This window comes from Cupressus sempervirens, chromosome 2 (assembly GCF_028749045.1).
Source record: "Cupressus sempervirens isolate cs-2001-9-10 chromosome 2, ASM2874904v1, whole genome shotgun sequence".
In the NCBI taxonomy this organism is placed as follows: domain Eukaryota; kingdom Viridiplantae; phylum Streptophyta; class Pinopsida; order Cupressales; family Cupressaceae; genus Cupressus; species Cupressus sempervirens.
In genome coordinates this window covers 417,958,207-417,983,226 of record NC_143119.1, presented here as the reverse complement: position 1 = coordinate 417,983,226, position 25,020 = coordinate 417,958,207, and positions in this window count along the sequence as shown.

Genomic DNA, 25,020 nt, shown 5'->3' with positions numbered 1-25,020 from the left:
GCCAAGAAGGTAGACCTATTGCTTATTTTAGTGAGAAGAATGATGCAAAAAGAAAATATTATGTTTATGATCAAGAATTTTATGCTATAGTTCAAGCATTGAATAAGTGGAGACACTATCTTCTTCCTAAGGAGTTTGTTTTGTATATTGATCATCAAGCTTTGTGATAGTTGAATACTCAAGGAAAATTAAACCAAGGGCATTTGAAGTGGGTTGAGTTTTTGCAGAGTTATACATTTTTTTTGAAACACGGGAGTGGGAAGTCTAACAGAGTTGCATATGATCTTAGTAGAAGACAAAGTTTGCTGATAGAAATGCATAAAGAGGTGGTTGGATTCAAGGAACTCAGTACTTTGTATCCATATGATCCTAATTTTTGTGAAGTGTGACAAGACAAAGTGGTTGGATTTTTATGATCCAAGATAGTATGTTGTTCAAAGGAAGCCAACTCTTCATTCCTAATAGTTCAATGAGAGAGAATCTCATCAAGAAGAAGCATAGTGGAGGATTGGCTGGACATTTTGGTAAAGATAAAACCATAGCTTTGATTGCTAAGAATTATTACTGGCCACAATTACAGCAAGATGTGAAGAAGTTTGTATAGAGTTGTAGAGTATGTCAGATGGCAAAAGGAGTGAAGCATAATGTAGGGTTGTGTCAGAGATTTCCTGTACCAGAGAAGCCATGAGAGGATGTTAGAATGGATTTTTTTCTTTGATTACTAAGGACTTGACAAGGGCATGATTCTATTTTTGTGGTGGTTGACAGATTTTCAAAGATGGTACATTTTATTCCTTGCAAGAAGATTAGTGATGTTGTTCATGTAGTAGAGTTGTTTTTCAAAGAAGTGGAAAGATTGCATGGTCTACCAAATAGTATAGTTTTAGATCAAGATACAAAATTTGTTGGGTATTTCTAGCTTACATTGTGGGAGAAGTTGAAGAGAGATTTGAATTTTAGTTCATTGCGTCATGAACAAACTGATGGACAAGCATAAATGGTGAATAGGAATTTTGGAAATTTTTTAAGATGTTTGGTTGGAGACAAACCAAAAGGATGTGATCTGATTTTACCATAGGAAAAATTTGCATATAATAATTCTATCAATAGGGGTTCTGGTAAATCACCATTCCAAATTGTATATGTGAATAGTCCCAAAAATTCTTTTGAATTTTGATAGGTTGATAAAGGAGAGATAAGTAGTGTTGAAGCAGAAGAATTTGTTGAGCATTTAAAGAACATCCATGAGGAGGTGAGGAAACACATTATAAAGATGAATAGACTGTATAAGGCTAAGGCAGATGTGAAAAGGAGGTATAAGGAATTTTAGATTGGAAATGAAGTCATGGTTCATTTGAGAAAGGAATATTTTGCAGTGGCTACATATAATAAGCTGAAGATGACGAAATTTGGACTGTGCAAGATAGTGAAAAGGCATGATTTTGAAAATTCTAATGAAGTGGAATTGCCTACTGAATTGAATATTTTACCAATATTTAATATTTTAGATTTGATAGATTATTATGAAGGAGGTGATAGAGATGAAGTTACAAAAGCATAGTGGAGTATTCCAATAGCTAGTTTAGCTATAAAGGAGATTGAGGAGATATTGGATAATCATATTGGCAAAAGTACAAGGAATAGAACTTATGAGAAATACCTAGTCAAATAGAAAGAGAGGTGAGTAGAGGATTCATCATGGATAGCAAGGGAGGAAATTAACCATCTTGGTTTTCCTCTAAACACCTAAGACATTGTTGCCCCACTTTTTGTTCTCAAACGGATTGGCAAAAGTGAGTACTTGTGTTTAAGTGAAAAGAGTGAAGTCTTAGTTTTTTTTTAAGTCTAAGTCCTTTTAGGTTAGGTGAATCTCTATTAGATTTTCTCTTTTCTCCCTCTCCTTGTTCCTAGCGAAGTAGGTTAGTGCCTAGTTTGATGGAGATTCATTTTACTCATTCAAAGATCAACTATATGCTATATTAGTTTATGGATTATTACTATTTGAAAAACTAATACTGGCAAAAAATTGGAAATCGTCTTCTCCTCGGCTGGTTTCCTACCCATGAGGACAATTTCTTGCGAAGAGTGCTAAATTATGCACGTGCATCAAAAACATGCAAGTAACAAGGCATCATGCAGACAATCAATATTTCATCTATGATTATGACCCCAAATATGGTTCAGATTTATTATAACCCGCATAATCATTCTTGGCAAAAAATTGAAGACTAACTTCTCCTCGACGAGTTTTCAACCCATGATGTTAGTTTTCCTAAAAAGGTAGTTTGGACTAAAAAGAGATGTTAATTGGTCCTTAGAAAGGTCTTCACACCTCATTTAAACATTTATGACTTCAAAATGAGGGATTGCCCAAAATATGACTAAAAAAAGGAAACATTAGCGAAGAAATAGAAACTATCTTCTTCTTAGTGGGTTTTCAACCCATGAGGATAGTTTCCCAAATTTCAAAGAAAAATCAAGTGATTAGTCAAGTTTGATTTGCAAGTTATATTTAGAACATGTCAGAATGAAACTAAAGTGAATCAAACCATTATGAAAAGGAAATGATAGTCAGGAGCTCAATCGACAGACAATCTCCCATGAAGTACCCTAATGGTAACTTTTTGAAACTTAAAGGAAAATAAGAAAGTAATGAAGATATAGAAAGTTACCGTTGAGTTCAATGAAACACTGTTGAACTCTCACATTTACTATCTAATGGGTCTCTACTTAAATTCATTTGTGTGGCATGAATTATGAAGATCAATAGATGAATCAAGGCTCCCATATATAGAAACATAAATAGTTGAATGAGATACCACTTTTTCTTTGAATTGTTATTCTGTTAACACACATAGATTTTTGAAAAGCCACTGATTGTTGCATTAATCATTCCTTTTATTAGTCCAATTCAAATCTTGTTCTCAAAATCATGGCAACTAGGTTTACGAGTTTCAATGGATTGACTAGAATCAAATACCAATTGAAAAATTTCACAAACACTTCTCTTTCTTCTATGACATAGAGGATTTTCAAAAGAGGGTAAAGTTTGAGCAGGTTCACCCCATCACTGAGAAACTCTAAGGATGCAAGTTAGTTAAAGCTGATAGTTTTTAGTTGCAGTTTAAGCCCCAGAGCTAATCTATGAGTGCATACATCATTATAATCAAAAGACAAGGCAGAATGTGCTACTTGATGACACACTGTTAATTTCAATTGATAGGTAAGTTGTGGTGAATTGCCTCCATGTGCTAGAATGGGATGAATTCTCAAACTTGACCTTCAGGGGAGCTATTTCTAAGTTCTCTGCAAAGAGGATGATATAGAGGAAAGAAATCATGTAGACATGGTTCCAAAAACCACAGAGTGCTAAGAGTAAAGTTCCTAAAACCTTGTTTGGGACCAACCTCAAACTAGAGATTATTGATATTTTGGTTCTCCTGCATAAGTTGAAAGGTGAGGTAGAAGCCTTGAATTTTGTTGAGTAGTATTAATTTTTAGTGTAAGTCATTTTCTCTGACACTCAATATAATGATTGGGCTCAAGAGGTAAGCAACATTCTATCCAATTCTCTTTGAGCAACCAAATTTTACAATAAGTTATATATGTCTTCTTTCCTCATTTATATGTTGACCTCATTGCAACTATTCCCAGGCCTCCCAAGAATAAAGAATTTTCTTGATGATGTGAAATCTTATGAGTTTTATCCATGCTTATAGTTATAGAATAGTAACATAGAGTACATGAAAATAAATGATACATTTACTATGAGGATTTTTAGGGAGCTATAAGGATTCCTAGAGAGGAGATTTAGTCCTAAAGCCATGGTTGCTATTAGCTAGTTTGGGAGTTATTTCATCCAATTCTCATCTTTCTCTTATTTGCATCTTGTAGCCTTCAATGGATTCCCCTTAAAGCTACCAAGGTATCCTAGTGGCATGCTCATGTTGATTGAGGTCATGTGGAAAGCCCTTCAAGTGATCCTATTGAGTGGGATCTTGAAGAATAAAGGATATAAATTTCCCATTAAGGTGGGAGATTTTAGCTATGATACCTACTCTGACACCAAGAACATGTTGAAAAGGCCCATGTTTGGCCCAAATGGCTATGACAGGGATGTTTTTCAAATAGAAAGTGTGATAAAACATATCACCACGATTGAAGATTATCAGGTTGACTACAAGCATGAGTTCGAAAGTCATGATCAAGCCTTTGCCAAATTAATAGTTGATCAGGTGAAGATGTACAAAGTTAACATTGATATAGAAGCGTTAGAGGATGATGGCCAAAATATGTATAGCAACACTTACATGGACAAGCTTAGAAGCATTCCAATAATCTTGGAGCCTTACGAATACACTGGGGAAGAGCTAGATATAATGATGGCTTGAATCTACAAGAGGACTAGAAAATGGGTCAAATGGAACACAGCTCAAAGAAGTAAGAGAAAAGTCACATATGCTCAAGCTTCTCCAAAAGTAGCAACAACTTCCTCTTTTGAGGGTGATGCATTAGGTGCACCCTTGTCTATTACTCAAGGGCTCACACAAACATCAAGTGGAGGTGACCAACCTCTTGATAACAACATTCCTCTTGCCAAAACTTTCCAAGATGGTTCTCTACCTGTAATAGGAATAAATATAGAAGCTAAGAAGAAGGCAGAGGAATTGAAAGATAATGTATTCATAGTGGCTCTCTCCCCCCATAGTAGTTTAATCCCATCTATGAGTGTCGCACTACTCCTACCAGGTAGTCCTCAAATACAAGTGGTAGATCTTGGAGATGGTGGAAGCAGTGAAAGTGAGTCTACTGAGACCAATGAAGCCACAAAGAAGACTACAAAAGCAAAGAAAGGTCCCAAATCTTCAAAGCTCATTTCACAAGTCTCAAAGAATCCTTTCTCTTTAGCTACAAAGACATTGACCCTAGTCAAAAGAGAGATGTTCAATATAGAGACACTTGGGACTACATCTAAGGTGATTGGCACAATATCATGGCTAGAGAACACCTTGGACAAAAAAAGGAAAGAAGAGGGAGTTCCCAATAAAGAGACTTTATCTCTATCTTATTGAGTAAAGTCATGAAGTAGATCATGAAGACCTTGTCAATTCTTAGACAAGATCTTGACACAGGGTATCTAACTATGGAGATTTCCAAGCCCATTAAAGAAGGGAGGATTGAAGAAATATCCACGAATGATTTCTCCTTGCATTCTATGGATCTCGAAGAAGTTAGACATAACACCAAGTTGGGCCTATGGAAGTCAACAAATGATGTAATTGAGGGACAATTTGAAAGCCTTAAGCTAGCTAAAGTTAGAATAAAGGTACAGATTCATGAACTTAAATGCTTCATTAGGAAATTAGTCACCCTATTGGCAAGCCTCTTAGGAATGTCAACCACCAGTGATCCCACAAACTCTAATATTTAGGCTATGATCTCCTAGTTATAGGAAGATAAGAACTTCAAAAAAATTGGTAGGGAGTGGAGCAGAAAACTTGAGTCTAAGGGACTTGCAATCATAGAGAAAATTGGAAATGTAGCACTGAGGTTCAAAGAAGATAAGGATAATATCTCAGCTAATCAAGCTACCCTAGTAGTAGAGAAAGTCAAGGGTGAAGACTACATTTCCTTACTGAAGATGATTATTCACATGAAGGCTAAGGAAGGTTTGGAGGAAAAGATTCTACCTAAAGGAGATGAGGCCTTATTTGAATTAGCTACAAAGCATGCAATTCAAATCTGAAATGATCCTAGCAGTAGAAGAAGGATTGAAGGAAATGAAAGCTAAAGTTAAAAAGGATCAAGACAAAGACTATGAATTATTAAGAGGTCTACATATAGATTCCTAGGCTAGTGGACAAGGAAAAGGGATAATTGGAGTGGTTGTCATGCAAAATAAGTTCTCCAATTATCTAGATAGCTTAATGGAGATATCTTTTGATCACCAGAACAGAGTGACTAAGCTCTAGAAATTTGGTAGGTGTATACACATGGCTATGCAGGAAATACAAAAGTAGTTAAATGACATCAAAGATCTAGATTGAGAGCATTCCAAGTGGCTCTTAAGATACAACAATGTTCATGTTAATAGACATGAGGAGTTGATTCCAATCATTGTCACCACCAAATCTTATAGGGAAAAGTTAGAAAAAGGAAAGAAGGTGAAGTGATTCTTATTCCGCCCTTTCACATTTTGATGTAATGATTATAAATGACAATTGGCTCCTTTCCATTTGTCAAATTTGAGGAGATGAACTGATTTAAAACCCATTTTGTAATAGTCATCTCGAGATTCTATATGTATCTAATTGAAATATTAATAGAAGGTCAACTAATGTTTACTATGAAATACTTGATGTTGCAGAGATAAATTGATGGTATTTTGTATCAATCATTTTCTATTCCATTGGTTCCTATTTTAGTTATATGTTTCTCTATTGGTTTGAATTGAATCAAGGAATGAACAAAGTTTTATTCCCCTATTTTGAAATAATGAGTCAAAGATAATAATATTGTTGTTAGAAGTTCAAGAGAGATTCATTTTCATGCTTTTCTTTCAAGTTAGTCTTTTCTGTTCCTAGAACTAGAGTCTTGTTGATATCAATTTAGTTGTAGATAGTATTTTTTTTGCAATTGTTAAACTTTTCAAGTTTATAAGATGTGTGAATCCACAAATTGACTAGTCCTAAAATTCAAACCCTCACCTAAGTTAGTTCCTATTTAGTCCTAACTTGGTTCACCTTTCTTGTTCTTAGGGTAAGAACATAGCCCATTTTAGAGTTAGGAATAAACATAATTCATTGCAAATTACAAATACAAAAGGGAGCTATACCTAATAATTTAGAGGGAAGTTAGTCACTTAGTAACAACTTTCCAATTGTTGTAATTAGTTGTTGTTCACAAATATTGCGCAACCAAAGAGTAAAAGGAAAGAACAATCTGTTTACCAACAGAAATGATGGAGTCACTTCTCAAATTACCTTGGGTGCCTAATGTAGGAGCATCTTGGGTGTAAGAGAAATCTTGCATCACCCAAAAAAAAATTTCAGCCCTTTCTATTTTGATAAGGACTAGTAGAAAGGGAGTTGTTGTTTCTGGGAACTTTCTATTTTTAGTAAGTTTATCATACAAGCCTAGAATGTTCTCACTTTCTATATGAAGGTTCATTTTAGAGTTATAAGTCTACCATAAAAATCTCATTGCTCCATCTTGAGTATTGGAGAAGTTATTCCAAATTTTTGGTCAAAAATTTAGAAGAAAAATCTTTAGGCTCACTATTGGAGGCTTTAGAGAACCCAGATGAGGTTTGAAAACTTGATAGAAGGGCACTTATGTAGTTTCAAGGCTATAGATTAGGAGTTGGCATTTCTAAAAAGTGGTTATAATAGCCAATAAGAGCAATGGTTTGAGAGTTATGGCCTTCCAAAGTTGGGCTACCTAAAATTTCTAAAAAAATTGTCAAAGATGTATTTGGCCAACCCTATATGTATTATTAGGGTCTATTGGCCCTAGGCATTAAGTTTCAATGTCTAGAACCTTTCCAGGTGGCATAGGATTGCATATTTAAGAAAGGTTCAAAATTGTCTAGAATAGCTCTAGGTGGTAGTTCACAACTTAGTCTTGCATATTACTATAATGAAGGCACCCATGTGGGTTAGCATATTGTACTTGTGAATTCTATAATTTCGCAATTGTCATGATAATAAGAAGTCCATATTTTCTTCTCACATTTGTTGTTCTTTCATTGGTTCTATTATGTGTTTATGGTATTAAGGGAGCGCACTTTATCACTTTTTGCATGAATGAATAGAATGCACAATTCAAGTTTATATCTCTTATATTGATTGTATTTTTTTTTTGACTCATCCAAGGGGGCTCACTTGGTGAATGAACAGTTCTATTAGAGTAGAATTAATTTTCTTGTTCATTTCTAAGTAAGATATAACTTTGTTGCTATTGTAGCCACTGATAATAGAATTGGTGGATTGTTCCTATAGCATATGAGGTTAGATTAACTCTTTCCCATGATTACATGCTTTGTTAGAGTAATTTCATTTACTAGTTTTAGCTTATTTTTCCTAAAGCTCAAGCATTTGAATTCCATCTGTTAGTCTTAAGTTTGAGAAATTTTAAAGCATATACTTTGTGAATGCCATTCCAAGTTTACATCCCTGGTCAATAATAAAATGAGACTAAATAATTCATTTAGAAACCAATTAGGGTGTCCAATCCTAAATAGGTAGTCCATTTTTGTAGGTTTCTGATACCATTATTTGGACAAGCATCAACCTTATGCATAGGTCTACATTCCATCCAAAAATCCAAATTCGATAGCACATAAGCCAACTCCCACAGATCGAAGCTCGTAGAAATTATCTCCAAGGCCTGCTAGTAAATCAACAACATGGTATTGGAAGCCACCAAAATAGGTCCAACTCCAATACGATCACTCCAAAATTTATGTGCACTTAGGAAAAGGTCCTCCATTATGCCTCAACCATATCCCCGACTAGGTGAACCATAAGTCCACAAATCCACATTCAATGCTCCTACATCAATAGGATTGTGCTCTTTATTTTATTCATTACATGGTGCATGAGCCTTTACAATAACTTAAAATTGGCTTAGAATAAGGAGATAAGAAGAAAGAAGACTCTATATGGAACTTGATCTTTTGGAGCTTCTAAAAATGGAAACATAGCCTTCTCAATCTATTTCTACTAGTTAAATTATCATCAAAAGTGCAAAAACATGTTTTCAATACATGAAAACACCTCAAAATTGGAACTAATAGTTAACTAATGACATAATTTGAAGTATTCCGAAATTGTTTCACTTGCACAACTTGGGAATTTGTACACCTCTGCACCTTTAGAGACAAAATTCCTTCCTCTACAAAAACTTCAATGCAAACCTACACACTTGTGCACCTTTAGTGGTCTCTAGATAAAAAATGGTAGGATTTTTCTAAGTCCCAAAAAATTTTAATGTCTAGCATCTAGCTCTTGTTGATTTTTTACCAAAATGATGTCTTCATGGGCTACCTTGAATGTTTTTATGGTTGATGTGATCTCTTAACAAAGCTTGATATTTTTTTTAGAAACAATTGTCCACCAAGATAACTGAGTGGAGGCAGGGTGAAATAGTTATCCAATAATTAAAACATTCATTAACCTTAAGCAATCTTATCCATTCATCCAAAATAAATAGGAGCCATAACAAGATGCACATAGACAATTACACTAGATATGTTAACTAGGGAAACCCTTGATTAGAGGGAAAATCCTGGTGGGAATGATGCCCACAAGATAATGTACTAATATAAATATTCATTGTTAGAGCATGGACCCTATTAGGAGTCTATTACAAAATTTACTACATAGAGTCCATTTTAGGAGACTTTGAATCCCTATTAGGAGATTCCAACCCTGTTAGGAGTTGTGGTACAATGTATGCAAGAAGAGCCCATTGCCCAAACAGGCAATTTCAATTACATGAAGAGCTCACTACACAAACAAGTAATCTACTATTAAGTTCCTCTTTCCTCTATTTTATCAACTGAACCAATCATTTTCAGATCTTGTAGACTAGGTCATGAACCTTGAATCCAAGTATCCAACTTTTCATCGCACAATAAAACCTTGACAATGAAGTTTCCTTCACTTTCGCTCTGTTCTACTCAACTTCGCATTCTACTCTTTGTGATGCTTACAATTATCTCATATCATACTTCTAAGATAAAGGAAAATGTCCTTCCTTTATACTAAATCCATAAAAAAAAATCCCTAAGTCTATTGTTATACCTTCTCAATTAATTATTATAAGAACACATTAAGAACATATTACACTTAGCGATAATATTAATCTTTCACCTTGCAACTTGAATAAATTTCCATACATGTAATATTATGATGAGCAAGATTAACCATGTCATCATCAACATGTCTTCTACACATCCTCAATCTCAATTCTCAAAATAACAATTTTGCTAAGAGATAGAACAATTTTACCATAACATGCCTCTGTAAGCTCTATCTTAGAACAAGCATCACCAAATCTTGCATAACTTTTTCTAGACTTAACATTTCTTCATCTAACATTAACTGCATATACTAAATACTCAAAAGTATCTTCCATAACCTTAGATAGTGAGAATACTCAACTAGCCATCCGTACCAACTTGATCTTTATGTTGTTCTTCTCTCAGATACCATAGAAAACTGCTATGTTTACATCAATGATGAACACAATCATGAATGTAACATATCATCATGATAATGATCTAACCATGTGTCTAAAATAACCACCATAGGAATATCATCAACATTCATGCTTCCAAAATTTTTTCCCTTACTTCCCCATGAAAATCTTGAACTTCCTATTACACTTCTAAAAAATCATCCAATTTGGAATCCAACTCCTTCAGTATCTCCTCAACTTTGAATAATCATCGAACATCATCATCAAAGGAAATTGCTTCAAAATATTCTTGGAATTTTTGGAGAACTAATTTCATCAAGTATAGGTGTATTGTGGAGTAATTATAAAAATCTTCAACCTAGTCGCACTATAGTATTTATCTTCTTTGAAAAACTGGACATGACTCAGGTACCCTGTATGTCCTGAATGTCTTCATCGATGGCTAGCATGACCTTATTACTGACATGTATCTTCTTGATACAATCATCTATCTAATCTAATTCTTCTCCTATATATATATATATTCTTCATGAATTTGTGTCTCTACCTTTTTATTGTTTGTAGTGCCTCTGGGTCATTAGTCCAAGTGGACACTTCGTCCACAAACCTAAAATCCTCATTGATCACTATTGCTAGATTTTCAACATTATTTTGTATACTATGTAGTAGATGCATATTTTTCTCTATTATTTCTATGTCTTTCTCTTCAAAAATATGAAACCATCTCTTACATGCATCCAAAATGAATCACTTGGTTCTAGAACTAGAGCTCATTTCTCAAGGGAATTTGATAAATAAATCTCATAGCATTTAGGGTCAATGGGACCCACTACCTATTCTGGAGTAATTATAAAAATCATCAAGCTAGTTGAACAATAGTATTTATCTTCTTTGAAAAACTAGACATGAGTCAGGTACCCTGTATGTCCTGAATGTCTTCATAGATGGCTAGCATGACCTTATTTCCGACATGTATCTTCTTGATCCCATCATTTATCTAATCTAATTCTTATCCTATATATACATTCTTCATCAATCTATGTCTCTATGTCTTTATTGTTTGTAGTGCCTCTAGGTCATTAGTCCAACTAGACACTTCGTCCACTAACCCAAAATCCTCATTGATCACTATTGCTAGATTTTCAACATGATTTTGTATACTATATAATAGATGCATATTTTACTCTATTATTTCTATTCCTTTCTCTTCAAAAATATGAAACCATCTCTTACATGCATCCAAAATAAATCACTTGGTTCTAGGGCTAGAGCTCATTTCTCAAGGGAGTTCGATAAATAAATCTCATAGTATCTAGGGTCAATGGAACCCACTACCTCTTTCACAAATCCCCACAAAATTACATTTTACTTCCTCAAAATTTGGAGTTCCTCTTCTCTATTGTCTAAATGGTGAAATACTTGTTTAAGACCCATAGTATTGAAAACATTGGTTGTATCCTTGATGGCCTTCCATAAAATAACATTCTCCATCTAGTAGTCTTGTGTAGTAATAGTTTCCATATCTTCATGAGGAGGATGAATGCCTTTGTGTGCCACCAAATTTTGTCATTTATTCTTCATGATGAAGATTAGATGTTTTGGGTCCTCTTGAATAGGCACTATTGATTTCATCACCTATGTTAAAAATATCATTTCTTCCTTAGGGGTATCAACATAGATCCTCTATCGGGTCTCTACGTCCCTATTGCACCACTTTTCACAATGTAACCATTTTGAAAAAGTGGAAAATTTTGTGTCTCGGTTAAGCCTAGGTATGTCTAAGTCTAGTTTTAAGTTCCCTTAGGTGGAAAGAGTCTTCATCGGGTTCTTCATCTTTCCTTTCCCCCACATTTCATAGCCAGGTGGTTTTCTTTTATGTTGTGAGTCTTACAGGTAGCTTAGTACCTAATCTAGTGGAGATTCTTGAAACATGCAAAAATCATTCACAAAGCTGAGCTTTCTCATGAATTATCATATTTTCAATGAAAAGAAGAAGCTTGCACAAAATTGAGCATTGCCTTATCTTAGGCGGGTTTTCAACCCATGAAGGCAATTTCCTGCAAAGAGTAACAAATGATGCTCATGGATCCAAGTAAGAAAATAATGAGATATCTTATGGAAAATTCCTATTTTCACTTTGATAAACTACCTTGGGAAACATTTAAGACTCATCACAATGCTCAAAATCATCTTAAGCGAAAAATTCAAACTAACTTCTCCTCGACGGGTTTTCAACCCATGATGTCTATTTTCTGCCAAAGGCAATTGTAAAGGAAAAGAAATAAGTGGGCCCCTTTCAACTTTTGCAGTCCTTTTAAACTCCTCCAAACCCAAAAGAAGTATTAGCTCAAAGGATCATGTTTAAAAGAAAGCCTGGGCAGAGAAATGAAAATCATCTTCTCCTTGGTGGGTTTTCAACCCATGAGGACAATTTTCTGCATTCAAAAGAAAATCAACCTTGTAAGCAAATTGGACCCAAAAATTGTACACAAAACATCTTAAGATGATAATGGAAATAATCTAACCATTGTGGGAAAGGTATACTGAGTAGAATTTGATTAGGCAAGTATTTCCTTACAGGGTACTCTATTCATAATTTCCTAAAACTTAATGGGAAATGAGAAAATAAGTATGAAAGAATGGAAAGTTACTGTTGGACCAATAGAAATAGTGAAAAGACACTGAAATATCTATTAAAGCTCCCACATTTACTGTTTCAACATATTTATCTTTTAATTTATTCATGTGGCATGAATCTTGAAGATCAATAGGTGAATTGAAGCTCCTATATAGATGGAAACATAACAGTTATTCAAACTACCACTTTTTCTTGAACAGTTATTCTGTTAGATTGCACAACTTTTTCAAATAGCCTATACTTGTGAATTCAATATCCTATTCTTCTTTTAGATTTGAAATTTCAACTCATTTCATTTTCAGACAGAATGACAACTAGTTTTGCAGGTTTTGATGGGCTGAATGGAATTAATTCCACATTGCAAAATTTCATGGATACTTCAGTTTATTTTTATGATATGAAATATTTTCAAAGGAGGCTAAAATTGGAGCCAATTCATCCCATAACTATGAAGCTTTGAGGATGTGGGCTAATGGAAGCAGCTAATTGCTTGGTGGTAGTCCAAGCTCCAGAATTAATTTATGAATGCATAAATAACTACAATCTAGATACTTGACAGATTGTGTTACTAGATGATACAGTGTTGATCTCCATAGATAGGAAAACTATGGTGAATTATCTCTAAGTTCCAAATTGGGAAGACTTTTTAGATTTGACAATGGGAGGAGAAATTTCTGAGTTCTCTACTAACAAGATGGTTTGGAAGAAGGAGATTATGTTGTCCTAGTTTCAAAAGTCATGAAGCACCAAGAGTAAGGTCCCCAAAAATTCATTTGGTACTAATCTCAAACCTGAGTTTGTTGACATCCTAGTCTTGTTGCATAGAGTGAGACATGAAATAGAGGCTTTAAACTTTATTGAGCAATATTAATTTTTAGTGCAAGTTATATGCTCTAATACTCAGTATATTGATTGGGCTCAAAGGTAAGTGAGACTCTATCCAATGCTCTCTGAGCTGCAAAATTCTACAACACCTTCTATATGTCCTCCTTTTTCATTTATATGCTAGCTTCCCTACAATTATGGCCAGGACTCCCAAGAGTAGAAGAGTTTTCTGATGATGTGAAGTCTTATGAGTTTTACCCTTGTTTACAATTGCAAAAATTGTTATGTGGAGTATGTCAAAGTTAATGATGCATTCACTATGAGAATTTGCAGGGAGCTCCAAGGATGCCCAAAGAGGAGATTCAACCTAGAAACAATGGTGTCTTGTAGCCAATTTAAAAGTTATTTTATCCAGTTCTCATCCTTCTCATATTTGCATCTTGTAGCTTTCAATGGATTCCCCTTGAAGCTACCTAGATATCTGAGCAACATGATTATGCTGATAGAGATTGTGAGGTAGGCAATCCAAGTGAATGTCTTGAGCAAGAGCTTGAAGAAGGGATATGAGTTCCCTATTAGAGTAGGAGCTTTCAATTGTGAGTCCCAATTTGATGTGAAGATTATGCTTAAAGTGTTCAAGATGAGGTATAAATTGGAGATGTATGAGGTCTTGAGACCTATGTTTAATCTGAACGGATATGCTAGAGAGGTGTTATAGATTGGGAGTGTGATAAAACACATTACCACTATTGAAGATTATTGGGTAGATTGTAAAGATGACTTTAAAAGTCCATTTTGTGCTTTCACTAGGATCATAGTGGAGCAAATAAAAACATATAATATCAATTTTGATGTTGAAGGATTAGAGGATGATGGGCAACATATGTATAGTAATACATTATTGACTAAGCTAAGAGGGATTCCTATTAGTTTGGAGCCTTATGAGGATGCTGAGGAAGACTTACATGTCATGATGGCCCAAATCATCAAAAGAATTGGAAAGTGGGTCCAATGGACTACTACGAAGAGGAGTAGAAGTAAAATCATGTTAGCTCAAGCTTCTCTAGCAATAGAAACTCCTTCCTCCTCTCAAGGTGGCACAATAGGTGTAACCTTGGCCATCACTCAAGGACCAGCTCAACCATTAGGGGGAGGTGACCAACCTCCAGATAAGAACATCCCTATGGCTAAGACTTGCAATGATGGCTCCCTCCCAGTTATTGGAACCCAAACTGAGGCTGAGAAGAAGAAGATGGAGAATCCAAAAGATAGTGTCATCACCCCAATTCCCTCTCCCCATGTCACTGTAGTTCCCTCACCTCATCATAGTCTAGTTTTGCAAGTGCTACACTTTTGTAACCAAGCAGCTTCCTAGTCTAGATAGTGGATTTCAGATATGGAAAGAGCAGTAGCAATGAATCTACTGAATCTAATGAGGAACTAAGAAAACCTCAAAGGTGGAGAAAGGCTAGAGCTCTTCTAAGCTCATTTCTTAGGCCTTGAAGAACCCCTTCTCTTAGACTACAATGACAATTACCCCAGTCAAGAAGAAGATGTTTAGCATAGACTCACTTGAGATGGCCTCCAAGGTGATAGGCACAGATTTCTAGTTGGAGGACATTTTGGAGAAGAAGAGAAAGAGGAAGAATGAAGGTGCTCCAAAAAAGGATGCCTTATCTCTTGTAGTTCACTTTGGGTCTACTTTGAGTCAGGTCAAGAAGAAAAAGATCTTGTCTATCCTTAGACAAGATCCTAAAACTAGGCACCTAACAATGAAGATTGCAAAGTCCACCAAGGATGGACAAATGGAAGATATGGTCATAGATGATTTCACTCTACACTTGATAGACCTTGTAGAGGCTAGACACGACACCAAGGTTAGCTTGTGGAAGTCAACCAATGAAGTAATTAAAGGACAACTAGAAAGCCTCAAGTTGTCAAAGGTTAGGATGAAGGCAAAGATAGAGGAACTAAATAGATTTATTAGACAATCAGTCACTCCATTGGCAAGTATCTTCAAAATGTCAATAACAAGGAATCCGACCACTATCAAGATTCAAGCCCTTATCTCTCAACTTCATGAAGATAGGTACTTTGGTCAAATTGGCAAGGACTGGACTGGGAAACTCAAATTGGAGGGAGTCTCTATTATAGAGAAAATTGGCAACATTATCTCAAGATTAGAAATAGAGAAGGATAACATCTCAAAAGATAGAGATACTTTGGTAAGAGAAAGAGTGAAGAGTGATGATTGTGTCTCTCTTTTGAAGATGATTATTCAAATGAAGGCAAAGGAAGTCATCAAAGCAAAGATCTTGCAAAAGGGAGATGAGCCTTTGTTTGAATGGCTTTAGAGCATGCAGTTCAGATAAAAAATGATCTTGTTAGTAGAGAAAGGACTTAAGGAAACATAGGAGAAAGTAAAGAAGGACCAAGACATAAGTTTTGAGCTCATAAAGGGACTGCATAAAGACTCACAAACTACTAGCCAAGGGAAAGGACTCATTGAAATAACCATCATGGAGGAGAATTTCTCCAAATTCATAGATAGTCTAATAGATATGTCCTCCAGTAATCAAAACAAAATTGCAAAACTCTAGAAACTTAGTAGATGTATACACATGGCCATGGAGGAATTGCGAGACCAACTAAATGTTGTGAATGATTTGGCCAAAGAGCATTCAAAGTGGCTCTTGAGATACACCAACATACACGTTCCTATACATGAAGAACTAATCCCAATCATTGTTGCTACTAAGGCATATAGGAAAAAAGTTGAAAAGGGAAAGAAGGTGAAGTGATTCATATTCCACCTCTTTTATTTTCTGATGTAATCATTGTAATACGGCAAAATGGTTTCTTTCCATTTGTCATTCTTTTGAGGAGATGAACCAATTGAACTTCTATTGTAACGATCATATCAGAATCCTATATCTATGAAATTAAAAGATTAATAAAGGGTCAGCTAATTTTTGGTGTGAAGAACTTGATGTTGTAGAGTGAATTGAATGGTATTTTGTATCAATTATTTTCTATTCCATTTCTATTAGTTGTTAATTACATGTTTTCTCTTTAATCTAAATTGAGGAAAGGAATGAACAGAGTTTCATTCCCCTATTTGGAAGTAGTGAACGAATGTGATAAGGAGTGTCATTGCATGTTCAAAGAGAAACCTCTTAGATGTATATCCTTTCAGTTAATCTTTCTTTCTCTATAGCTTAGATTCTAGTTGAATTAGATAGTATTAGTTTTTATACCATTTTGAGTTATTAAGCTTTGTGAGTTCATAAGATGTGTGGGTTCTAGAACTTAATCAATTCTTTAGAAATCACTTCTTGCTTGAGTTAGATCATGTTTAGGCCTAGCTCAATTTTACCTCTCCTATTCTTAGGTTAAGAACACACCCCATATAAGTTTTATGAACAAAAAATAATTCATTGCAAATCCATAATAGGGAGCTATACCTATCATTTCAGAGAAAAGTTAGCCTTTTTAGAAGTAACTTTTCAACTATTAGTAATCAGATGTTGTTATAGTTTGGGCATTTAAGAGTCAGAATCAAAATGAACAAATGTGTTTACCAACAGATCTTTGGTGACTCTACTAGGGAATACAAATAGTCACTTGAATAATAAGCCTATATCATGAGGGAAGATGGTGCTACCTCATGAGATCATTTTTCTAGTAGTCCAACCTAACCTTGGTTTCCAAGATGACCAAGAAGACATAATTTCATCCCTTAAATACATTTGTTTAGAGAAATAGGAGGAACATTGAACATTACAAGAATGCTAGCCAAGTGTTGGAAGAGGAGGAATTAAGAACCAAAGCTTTAGAAAGAGTTATTCAAAGGAGAGACATCCAAAGAGCAAAAAGATAGTTGAGATATGAAGCTCAAAGACAAAACTAACCTAGCACCCTGGAACAAACAAGGTTCCTCAGAAGTACCAAAGAATAGGGTGGGCAAGACCCTATTTTTTATAAGCTTATAGAATTTGGTTTTCCCATCCTAGATATTCCTAAATGGAAAGGTGAAAAGAAGAGTCAGAGTAGACCACCTTCCTATGTTAGGAAGCAAAGCACTTCACATACTACCTGCCAGGTATTGACCTTGCACGAATTCACTGCTCCCCCAATTGTCAATTTTCTACCATACCTTGATAGAACAATCATGGTTTCTCCTTAGGTTGTAGCAATAGGACCATTAGCACTCATAGCCTATCACCCGCTCCTAGCCAGTTTGAGGAAGAATTTTCCTAACTTTTAGGTGATTGGAAGGTTACCACAGATGAACACATTAAGGCCTTCTTTGCAGCTACTCACATTTTAGGAGTTGCACATAAGGATGTTGTCATAAGATAATTTGTGGAAACCTTGATAGAAAATGTAGCAGACTGGTTCTATCATCTGGATGGTGGTGCAATCACTGATTAGGATATAATGAGAACAACCTTCGAGACAAGATTTAAAATTGTAGAAGATGAACATGTCTTGTTAACATAGTTGACATCTATTAAAAGGAAACCCACCATGAGTATGAGGGATTTTGTTGCTACATTCAATAAGATTACTAGTGGAATTCTAACTACAAATAGGCCCACTACCGGTAATCTGAAAAACCTTCTTCATAAGCATGATGCCCCTAGATATTAATTATGACTTAAGAAGGGCACATCCCATAGATTTAGCAGATGCATAGAAGAACACAATTGAATTTGAAGATGATTTAATTTTCATAGGAAAATGGAAGCAAGAACTTCAAACTAAAGGAAGTTCCAGTAACACCTCATCAGCTGATGAAATGATTCAAAAATTGTCAAATGAGTTGGTAGCAGTAAAAAGGCAATTACTCAAATTCAGTAATTCTTACCAACACAATTAGAAAAATCCATTAGGAAGGACTAATGATAGAAAATCCCTTCAGCCTACAGGTTCACAACCAAGGTTGGTAATTGAAGTAGCACCAAAGAAAGGAAATATATGAGTGTTTCATTTGACAATAGATCATGATAGTGAGAGCTATTCGAAAATTGATTGTATGATGCAATTTTTTTCCACCAATGAGTTGAAAACTGCAACTCCTTGTTTTAAGTCAAATTCATACTTAAATGGTGACTCTGGAATTTATTTTTGGAGTATGAATCAAATTTTGAACCAAAGGGCGAATGCTATGTAACTATTGATGGAACTTCATACACAGTATTCGCTCGAGGTTAAAGGAAAAAGAATCAATCCTCTAGTAATGCTCACAGGAATGACCCCAGTCCTTCAGAAAATAATATTCATGTTGATCAAGTAGTTTCTACACCTCAAATAGGTAAGGGCAAAATGCCCTTTTCTTTCATTCAATTCTATGAAGAATCACAAATCCAAATTTCCCCCATAGATTATTTGAAGTCTCATCCCTTTGAGCTAAAAATATTGGTAGATCATTGTAAAGGGAATACTTTAGATTTAAATCACAATGTGACCATGAAAGAAAGAGATGAAACTTTGACATCTACCTATTTAATCAAGAATATTCTACTATCCTAGCAACCTCTCCTAGGCAAAAACCTGACCCGTTCTATATTTCACTCTACATCAATGGATGCAAATTGAGCAATTGCATAATAGATTCAAGTGTGTTTGACAATGTTATGCCTTATTCTATAGCCAAAGCCCTGGATCTCAACCTTACTAAAGTTCATGGGAGATGTTATTCTATGAATGCCAAATAGGTTCCCTTGCTTGGATAGATTAAAGATGCTCAAGTGGCCTTAGCATCTCACCCTGAAAAGAAACTCTTATTGGCTATTCTAGTGGTAGATATTCCAGCAAGCTATGGGCTTCTCTTAAGCAAGAGCTTTTGCTAAGACTTAGGAGGAGAAATAAAACTAGACTAGTCCCAAGTAGTTATACCCATAGGGAATAAGAAAGTTAAACTAGAACCTGAAGAAAAAGAAAAATTCACTGTGCTACAATCAGATGATCCTAAAGCTCAAATCCTCTACCAAGAACTAGAATTTGGTAATTACATGTTATTTACTGAAGACATTCTGAATGAGCAAGAAATTGAAGACTCAAAAATGAAATCTCTAAGTAAAGAGAAAGATTCATCATCTATATGGACATTGGAATTTGATGGAAGTTGTTCCTTATAAGGATCTGGCATAGGTGTAGTATTAATATCCCCTGAGGGAGAACCCAAACCCATGGCTTTCAAATTGGAGTTTGGAAATAAAAATAATGCTATAGAGTACAAAGCCTTGCTTCTAGGGATAGTGGCTATGAAAGAAAAAGGAATAAAGATCTTAAAAGCTTGAGGTGATGTAGAGCTCATTGAAAGAAAAATTAAGGGGCAATACTCTATGAAGAATCACAAGTTGAAGATTTATGAAAATAGAGTTTGGGATGAAATAGAAAATCTTGATGCCTTTTCAATCAAATCAATACTGAGAGAAATGGATACCAAAGCAGATTCATTAGCAATTTTTGCTTCTTTGTTACTTCCCCATCTGGGATGCAAAGACAAGAAGTGTCAGATAGAAATCATATATCAAGCCTCTATCCTTGACAATGCAGAGTCTTGGCAAGTCTTTGAAGATGATAGAAGTTTGCAGTTATTCCTAGAAAATGACCAATCTAGTTCTAGACATGAATCCAATGATGATGCTCATGAAAACTCTGATGTTAAGGGGAAAAGGAATAAAAATGATGAAGTCCAACTCTGAGGTAATATCATTCCCCCATAATTTGTATCTTTAGAAAAATTGTTCAACAAACATGATGCTTACATAAAGAAAAAGAGGAAAGAAAAAGGTCCTACTATTGGTGAATATGAAGGAGTAAATATTGGAGATACTCATGATCCCAAAATGATTAATATTGGAAAATGTTATTCGCCTGAAGAGAAAGAAGCTGCAAAAAAACTCTTCATAGAATACCAAGATTTTTTTCCTAGAGTTACAAAGACTTGAAGAGCTATAGAGGTGGGAAGATAAAACATTAGATTCCCCTGAAACTTGATGCAATCCCCTTATGACAAAAATAGAGGAATTAAAATCCAAAAGGTAGAAAATGTGATATTTCAGGAAGTAGACAAGATGCTGAAGGAAAAAATCATATATCCCATCCATCACTCCACCTGGGTCATTAATATAGTACTAGTAAAAAAGAAGAACAAAGAAATAAGGATCTGCATCAATTTCTAGAATTTGAACTAGGTATCCCTGAAGGATAATTTTGCTCTTCCCAATATGGATTACTTACTACAAATAGTGGTTGGAGCTAAAATGATGTCCATGCTCAAGGGTTCTAAGGTTACAATCAAGTTGAAGTGCAATAAAAGGATCAACATAAGACAACATTCACCACTCCTTGGGGTACATTTGCATATCATAGAATTCTCTTTGGGCTCATTAATGTTGGCACTACATTTCAAAGGTGTATGAGTAAAAAAAAATTTGGTCTAAAAGACTGGATTATAGTTATATATCTAGATGACCTCACCATGTTTTCAAAGAAGATGAAAGACCAGATAGAAGATTTGAAGAAGGTATTTCAAAGGTTTTGGGAACATGGAATCTCACTTAATCCAAAAAAAAATATTTTTTGTATGATAGAGGGAAAGCTCCTTAGTCATATAGTTTCTCGAGAAGGCATTAGAATTGATCCTAAATGAGTTAAAGCCATTCAAAGATTGAGCCTACCATCAAATAAAATAGGATTTAAAATATTCTTTGGGCAGGTGAATTTCCTTAGAAGGTTTGTACCAAATTTTGCAAAAATGACTAAGTGTATCGTAGACATGATGAAAGAAAATTCAAATTTTAAATGGAATGAGGTGGGAAAGCAAGCCTTTCAAAATATAAAAAATTCTATTGATAATGCTCCAGTATTATGCCACCCAAATTATAAGCAAGATTTTATCATTTACTATTATGCATCTAGACACCCTTTATTACCAATACTTATGCAAGATAATGATGAAGGGATACAAGCCCCAATAGCTTTCATAAGCATACCCTTGAAAAATCATGAGTTGAAGTACTCACAAATTGAGAAACATGCTTTTGCAGTAGTCAAAGCACTTAATTTTTTTTTAATTTTACATCTTGCATTCACATTCTATGGTCTATGTCCCAGATGTAGCAGTAAAAAGTGTGTTAACACAGTAGGATATAGGGTGTAATCCCAAAGGAACTTGAATAGAGAAGACACAAGAGTATGATATAGAAATTAAACCTACCAAACTAGTAAGGGGTAATGCCTTGTGCAAAGAAATTGCAAAAATCAAGATTGTTGAAGAATCATAAGAATTGGGAGAAAAGAAATTAGTTTTGGGTGTAGGTCTTCATGATCCTTGGTTCAAGAATATTACTTATCTGCTAACATATGGAGAATGTCTAGAGGGCCTAACTACAAGACAAAGGAGAGATCTTAAATTGAAAGTAGCTAAGGAAATAATTTGGGATGGAAAATTGTTTTAATAGGCCATAGATGGCACTTTCCTCAAGTGTGTAGAGAAACAATAGCAAGAAAAGTTGATGAAAATATTTCGTGATGAAATTTGTGGAGGGCATTTCTCATCCTCGATCACAGCTTTCAAAATATTAAGATAGTGTTATTACTAGCCTGGAATGTTCAAGGATGTCTATTCCTGGGTGGCAAGATGTGAAAAATGTAAGATGTTTGTTGGGCATCCTCAATCAGTCGTGCTACCGCTAAAGCTTGTCATCATCAAGGGGCCTTTTCACCAATGGGGTCTTGATTTCATTGGTCTGATTAACCCAACATCTAGTGCCAGTCACCAGTATGTGATCACTACAACTCATTATTTCACTAAGTGGGTGGAAGCCAAAGCAATTAAGAAAACTACTTCTGAAATAGTATGTGAATTCATTAAGGAAAATATACTGGTTAGATTTGGTGTTCCCATCAAATTGGTGATGGAAAACATAGCTTAATTCTCTTCAATTGAGATTACCAATTTCTGTTTTGAGCATGGAATCACAGTCAATCATTTATTTGACTATTTTCCACAAGAAAATGGTCAAGCAGAATCTAATAACAAAAATTTGATGAATATTGTCAAGAAATTGGTATCATATAATCAAAAAACTTGGCACAAGAAAATTCATGAGGCACTGTCGGCAGATAGGGTGACACCTAAGAGGATGGTTGGTATATCTCCTTTTGAATGTCTATGGAATTGAGGCTAATCTCCCATTACCTTTGGAATTGGCTACGAACAAGTTTAGAACAGTAATTGAAGATGATATCTATAAAGATGGCTTAGAAAAGAGGATTTTATACTTGAGAAAGCTTGAAGAGGAAAGAGAAGAAATCATGGATCACATCACACAACACTAGATGCAAGTGAAGAGTCTATTTGATAAGAGGGCCAAACCACAAAAATTCATGCTAGGAGATAGTGTGTTACTATGGGATAACTGAAGATCTCCAAAGGGTATGCATATAAAGTTTGATTCCTTGTGGAAAGGTTTGTTCATAATTCATCAGGCATTCAAGAATAATTCCTTCAAATTGGCTTATCAAGATGGTGAAGTGCTACCTCTAACCTATAATGGTTAGGATCTAAAAATTATCAAATTTCAAACTGAAAATAGGTAATCCTTGTATTGTATTATAGTTACGTTTAGTTCCTTTCTGTGTTTTCCTAGTTAGTTTTATTTTCTTCCTTGTGTGTCCTTGTTTTTCCCTATTTTAGTTTTTTTGTGTAGTCACCTTTTATTTTTGTGAAACCAAAGATTTTGGATTCATTGCTTGGGTATAGTCTACCCAAGTCCCCAGTTAGAGCTAGTTGTTGCCCCACTTTTCACCTTATAACCATTTTGCAAAAGTGGAGAATTTTGTGTCTCAATTAAGCCTAGGTATGTCTGAGTCTATTTTTAAGTTACCTTAGGTGGAAAAAGTCTTCATCAGGTTCTTCATCTTTCCCTTCCCCCACATTTCATAGCCAAGTGGTTTTCTTTTATGGTGTGAGTCTTATGGGTAGCTTAGTACCTAATCCAATGGATATTCTTGCAACATGCAAAAATTGTTCACAAAGCTGAGCTTGCTCATAGCTTATCATATTTTTAATGAAAAGAAGAAGCTTGTAGAAAATTGAGCATTTCCTTCTCCTCGGTGGGTTTTCAACCCATGAAGGTGATTTCCCACAAAGAGTAAGAAATGATGCTTACGTATCCATGTAAGAAAATAATGAGATATCTTATGGAAAATTTATATTTTCACTTCAATATACTACCTTGGGAAACATTTAGGACTCGTCACAATGCTTAGAATCATCTTAAGTGGAAAACTCAAAACTGACTTCTCCTCGGTGGGTTTTCAACCCATGAAGTGTGTTTTCCACCAAAGGCAATTATAAAGGAAAAGAAACAAGGCAGTGGACCCCTTTCAACTTTTGTAGTCCTTTTAAACTCCTCCAAACCCAAAGGAAGTATTAACTCAAAGGATAAAGTTTAAAAGAAAGGCTGGGTGAAGAAATGAAGATCATCTTCTCCTTGACAGGTTTTCAACCCATGAGGACAATTTTTTGCATTCAAAAGAAAATCAACCTTGTAAAAAGATTGGACCCACAAATCATACACAAAACATCTTAAGATTATAATGGAAATAATCTACCCATTGTGGGAAAGGTATACTGAGCAAAATTTGATTAGGTGTATATTTCCTTACGGGGTACTCTGTTTATAATTTTCTAAAACTTAATGGGAAATGAGAAAGTAAATATGAAAGAATGGAAAGTTATAGTTGGGCCAATGGAAATAGTGAAAAGACACTGAAATATCTATTAAATCCCCTAAAATTACTATTTCAATGGATGCATCCTTTAATTCATTCATGTAGCACGAATCCTAAAGAACAACAGGTGAATTGAAGCTCCTATATAGATGAAAACATAACAGTTATTCAAACTACCACTTTTTCTTGAACTGTTGGTCTGTTAGATTGCACAACTTTTTCAAATAACTTGTAATTGTGAATTCAATATCCTATTCTTCATTTAGATTTGAAATTTTAACTTATTTTATTTTCAAACAGAATGGCAACCAAGTTTGTAGGTTTTGATGGGATGAATGGAATTAAATCCATATTGCAAAATTTCATGGATACTTCACTCCATTTTTATGATATGCAAGATTTTCAAAGGAGGCTAAAATTGGAGCTGATTCATCCCATAACTAAGAAGCTTTAAGGATGTGGGCTTGTGAAAGTAGCTGGTTTCTCAGTGGTAGTCCAAGCTTCGAAATTGATTTATGAATGCATAAATCACTACAATCTAGATACTACACAGATTATGTTACCAGATGATATAGTGTTGATCTCCATAGATAGGCAAATTG